This window comes from Leuciscus leuciscus, assembly GCF_965113295.1.
Source record: "Leuciscus leuciscus genome assembly, chromosome: 24".
Taxonomy (NCBI): domain Eukaryota; kingdom Metazoa; phylum Chordata; class Actinopteri; order Cypriniformes; family Leuciscidae; genus Leuciscus; species Leuciscus leuciscus.
Genome location: NC_138723.1, coordinates 28,291,513 through 28,297,653, shown reverse-complemented (window position 1 = coordinate 28,297,653; position 6,141 = coordinate 28,291,513).

The window sequence follows — 6,141 nt, the reverse complement described above, 5'->3', positions numbered from 1 at the left end:
GTGTGAGTTTGCAGGTCACAGAATCTCACCTCGTCCTCGCGATCCCAAACCTGATCGATTCGTCAGCCGCTTCCCTTCCCTGCAGCTCAGACGGAGTTCATTAGAGCTGTTAGCAACCCAAATCTCAGCAGATCGTGAGAATTAAACACTTGTCAAACACAACAGCATGTGACAGCATCGAACACGCGTCTTCAAACCAAATCTAGTGCTGTTAACAACCTGTAAGTATAGATAAAAAGGTTCACTGATAACCACCGAGGGCTCTTTCTGTGGCTTTTTGCACTCGAGTCTCTTCTATTTTTGGAGACAATCACTCGGTCAGTCCCGGCTGTTTCCATCTGGTCAATAAAGTCGCCCTCACCGGTCTCTTTGTCTAAAGCCTAATATCCACTTACCTCGAGGCAGCACGGATCTCAAGAGAACATCTCCTCAGGGGGAAACAAGTCTGCGGGAGCTATGAAATTCACAACTTCTATCACTTGAACCAAACAGCATGTTATAACCGGCACACACAGAGTGCTGACACCACGTTTGGTGATTTTAAACTCAACAGTTCACTGAGCAAGAAAGAGAACAAAAACGAAGGTCAAATGTGTCTCTACAAATAGAGTAATCATCATTTATGAAGCATGCAAGTGAGAACAGGTGTGTTTGGAATAGCATACTAACATACTATTTGTACTATTTTGCATACTGTGCACAGTAAGGCAACGTTTCTGTATGCAATGAATGCTCAAATGCACTGCTAGCCTATATTTGCCAAAATATACAGCACTATGCATTGACGATATCACACAATGCAATGCACCCTATTCTTCATTTTGATGAAATACATCAAATGCAAATTTTAACATTCTTCTCCTGTCGGAAGTGAATGGGATTAAAAATGTAAAAACAACCATTTCTCAGATGATAACTGGATGACGACACTCGCTGAATAAAACATGCAACACAATGACATCATGTGACAAAAATGCATTTATCATTTCAAATTACTTATACTATTTGTCGTCCTGCATTGTAAGCAGTTCACGAAGCACTTCACCTAAGGGTGTTTTCAGTGGGTTTCATGTGTCTGTATGCAAGTACATACCGTAACGGTTTGTCATCCGGAAATGTAACACTGCCATCTAGAGATTGGTCTGAAATGTGATTGAAGACAGGGATCGTGTTTCTGTGGGGTGTAAATGAGAACATGTCCTGTTGAATCTCTGCTGGGCTGCCCTTGGCACCGCTCCGCCGTGGTTTATACAGCCGGAGAGATGAATTTATAGAGCCAGGAGCGCAGGTCATGGTGACTTGCCTTTGTCTGCACATGAGCAGGAAAGAGAAAAGACAGCAGGAGACATCAAGAGAGTTGCTTAGTCACTTTTCCTCTGCATTTTTTTATAGAAAAAAAGATCTAGAGCGTGAAAATGTATAGTAAGAAAGAGCCCCTGTAAAATAATTGCTATTAGGCTAAATCTGTCAATGGAGATTACCATATAACGACCTGAGAATCATTTTCAGTGATAATATTTAAGCAATAATGTCCTGTGTTTTCGATATGCTGTTTAGAATCAGAACTAAATGACAGATTCATGACTGAATCACTCTATTGATCTCATCAGGTGAACGGGTTTGAGGGGATAGTTCACCCAAAAATGAACATTCAGTTGTTCCGAGCCTGTCATTTTTCTAAATATGAAGAGTTGCCATCTGAAATTTTCTTCTAAAATGATCTTTTTTTATCAAGCTCATATATTTAAGTTCAGTAATTTCACTTAAATGGCAATGAAAATTACCTATTAATTGTCATTTAAGTGAAATTACGGAACTTAAATATACGAGCTTGATAAAAATGATCATTCTAGAAGAAAATTTCAGATGGCACTTAGAGACTTTTGCATCTGACCTCTTCATATCTTCTTTTGTGTTCAGCAGAAAAAAGAAATTCATACTGGTTTGGAACAACATGAAATGATGAGACATAATTTTTTTTTTTTTTTTTTTTGGGTGAACTGTCCCTTTAAGAGAACACAGGAGTGCTTCTACAATTGATCCTGATGATTTATTCAGAAATATTTTCAGGTGTTTCTTAATTTTTCACTTTTCTTAATATTATTAATACAAGTATACAATACTTGTCAATATTATTTTAATAAAAAAAAAATCAATTTATACTCTTTAATATTGAGTGGGATTTTACATACAGTAGCGCTTAGGCCATTTTGTCTGTTTTTGCTCCGCCAATGAAAATAGTTCCAAACACACAATAGACTGAATCAGTGTTTGTGAACGATTCAATGACTCACTCATAAAAGCAGGCACAGTGTGTTCCATAGACATGTATAGAAAGGCTAGATAGCTTACCGGCGCTGAGAGCCAATGGGACCCGACGACGTCACACGGCGGCCATCTTAGGACAGGACCGCTCGTCCAGTTATAACATTAAAGTCTATTGTGCATGTAGTGCTGGAATAACTATATTTTGCTCAATTTTCAACCGATTTTCAAACGGCTTGGTGTGTCATAAACGTCAGGGATGCGGCTATTTAACTGCATACTTGTGAAAAATTATAGCCACAAACGGCATCAGCACAAATCATAGCCACGTTAATAAGGTTTGTAATAAACCAAACCGTTTGTAAATCCGTCAAGAATTCAGCAAGTTACGAGCATTTTAGTTGGCGTATGTCACTCACCTTCCGTCCACAGCAGCAGGGAGCAGCAGCGCAGTCTCCTGACCTAAAATGGCCGCCAAGTGACGACACAGCTGACTCCGCCTTGAGCCATCTAGCCTTTCTATACATGTCTATGGTGTGTTCTTCACCGAATCAATGTTGTTGAATGAATCGCTTGAGTTAATAGTTTGTTCCACTTGAAGCAGCGCTGCGCAGACCGATCGGTGTATGACATCAAAGTACAGCGAGAACGATTCGAAAGAATCAACATACACAGTCTTTAATGACAAACACTCAGATGAACATGGAGAAATACAACATAATTAACACAAACAAGAACGGGCCGAGAACTAAGGAGAACTCAGGGCTTAAATATATGGAACAAACAAAGGGAACTGATTAGGAAACAGCTGAACAGAATGACTAATAATGGAGACTAATGGGAACTCAGGCAGGCAGTTAAAGGGGTGGTTGATTATGATTTGACTTTTCTAACTTTAGTTAGTGTGTAATGTTGCTGTTTGAGCAAAAACAACATCTGCAAAGTTACAACGCTCAAAGTTCAAAGCAAAGGGAGAGATCCAGCAGAGAGCCAGCAGGCTCAGAAACAGTTTTTTTCCCAACACCATAACGCTGCTTAACATCAAGCCCCAACATTAGCCCCTGTCCCTGTGCTGCTCCGCCATTTCTCTCCTTTATTTATTTTCTTGCACTCGGATTATAGACTGTCTGACTACCTCTGATCACTATGCACTTTACCAATACATCTTAACTATGCACTATATGAAATCTCTACTTATATGGCCCATGGACCTTCTGAATTTTTATAGAACTCTACATCATATTTGCAAAATGCATTTTTAATAATCATACTGCATTCTGTATTTTTACGTATTTTTTAAGCATTGCTATATAAAGCACTTTAATGATTGATTGACTGGTTAGATGTAAAACTGCATTTCGTTGTACAGGTTGTACTTGTGCAATGACAATAAAGTTGAATCTGATCTGATCTGAAAATTTACATAAACCCCGCCACGATTTATAGATTATCGAGACAGAATAAGCTAATCAATGACTAGAAGATAACTACACATACGCTACATAAATTCATCAACTAACCATTCAGAAATGTCCTGTTGCTTCTACATGTTGTCACTTCTTCTTGAGTCTCTTCATTATTGTCTGACTCCGGTTTGAACATAAACGTTGACATTTTCAGTGCATGTGTGTGTGTGTGAGGTAAAATGACACAAGCTGTTGTAGCTCCGCCCCCCTGTGCCGGGAGCAGCAGCTCATTTGCATTTAAAGGAACAGACACAAAACGGTGTGTTTTTGCTCACCCTCAAAAAGTGACAATTTTAACATGTTATATAAAAATATCTGTGGGGTATTTTGAGCTAAAACTTCACGTACACACTCTGGGGACATCAGAGACTTATTTTACATCTTGTGAAAAGGGCATTATACCACCCCTTTAACTGAACCAAAGCCAACAAGACTCAAACTGAACTTAACAGAATATAGACTACGTTACAGCTTTGATGTCATACACCAATCGGTCTGCACAGCGCCGCTTCAAGTCGAACACACCTAATGATTCAATGAGTCGCTTATAAACACAGACACTTGTTTCTTCCCTGAATGAATCAGTGTGTTTGAAAGAATCGGTTGTGGAACGGTTCAGTGACACACATAAGACGTTCTTTGTTGGCACAGAAAGAGATCACAAAATCACTAATGGACCAGATGAGCAACTAGCTTTTTATTTCCAATCCTGTTCATTAGTCGTGAATTAATTAACCAGAGCATATTTCTGGAAGTCTACTGAACCCAATAGGTTCTTCACGGAGGGAATGACCGTTAGATAAGCTGCACTATAGTTTTTGTGGCTTTGGATTCAGTGTGAGCCGTTAGTTTTAAGGGCATGAAATCTCAGCTCTTTTTATAGTGCAATGGAAGCGAGACAGATGGACAGTGATTGGCGTTTCTTTATCTTGCAATCACTCTTCCGTCTCTAAGCGTGTCACAACAAGCACAACAAAATTGAAAAATGAACAGGAGTGCCGGACGGATTTGCTGCTCCGTAACAGTTTCTTCCAGAGCTGTTTGACAGCAGCTCTTACTGTCATATGAATCTCTCACAAGAGAAATACTTTTCCAAGCTACTTCTGTTCCTGCTTTCAGATTCGAGGTGGATTCAGCGGGCTGAGAGATGATGGCTGAATAATTCCTGGCAATATAACAAACAACTGGCCGAAATCTTCTAAACATGCATAATGAGTCCTCGGGCACTGAAGAAACATTCACTAAAGATCTTCAGGAGCATTCATTAAAAATTATATTATTTTAGGGTGGTAGGCTGAGGTTGAACCATCAAGCTTATTGACAGTTTTATGGCCAATTAAATACATTTTTTTAAACTAATTACAATAAAATTTGAAGACTTGATTTGTGCATATTATCATAACCTTCCCAAAGCACCTTTTCCAAAATGAGCAAATTAATAGTTTCAGCTATAAAAAAAAGATATGTCTTCGTCTAATTGCTCTGGTGCTGTTCTTGATGCTCTGTATTAGCATTAAAACATTTGAGAGGCTCAACTTCACCCCCTGGTGTTTAAGAGAGGATTCATTTGCCAAAGCACTTGAACAATTAGTGTTTGATGAGTGTTATTTAAAAAATCTAAATCTTCAAAGGTTCAAAAAGGCTTTTGTGAAAAGTATGTATTTTCTTATCCATCATTTTATTACATTTATTGTACATATCGAGTTTTATATTTCGCATGTACACCATTCGAAAGTTTGGGGTCAGTAATTAATACTTTTAAAAAGTGACAGTAAAGACTTTTATAATGTTACAAAAGATTTTCATTTCAAATGGGAAAAATGTTTCATTCATCAAAGAATCCTGGGGAAAAAATGTATCACAGAAACTGTTTTCAACATTGATAATAATCAGAAATGAGCAGCTAATCAGCATATTAGAATGATTTCTGAATGATCATGTGGCACTGACGACTAATGAGTAATGATACTGAAAATTCAGCTTTGATCACAGGAATAAATTACATTTTATATGCAAATAGAAAACAGTTCTTTTAAATTGTGATCATTTTTCAAAATATTGCTTTTTATCACATAAACGCTGCCTTGGTGAAAATACTTCTTTCAAAACAATTTGAAAAAAGTCTTTACTGTCACTTTTTAAAAGTATTAATTACTGACCCCAAACTTTCGAATGGTGTACAAAAAATCTTACCGACCCCAACATTTTAAAGACTATAGTGTATATGTTTCATGTATCATATTTTTCATATTTACTTTTTTTTCTCTGGGTGGGTTTATTTTTTAAAAATCAGCTTCTAGGAAAAACGTCCACCATTATATCCCAGGAAAATAAGACACAGTTCACTGAACACATGTTGACCTTTAGTGACCCAAATTTAATCACGTCCAATGTTGCTCTTATTCTTTGA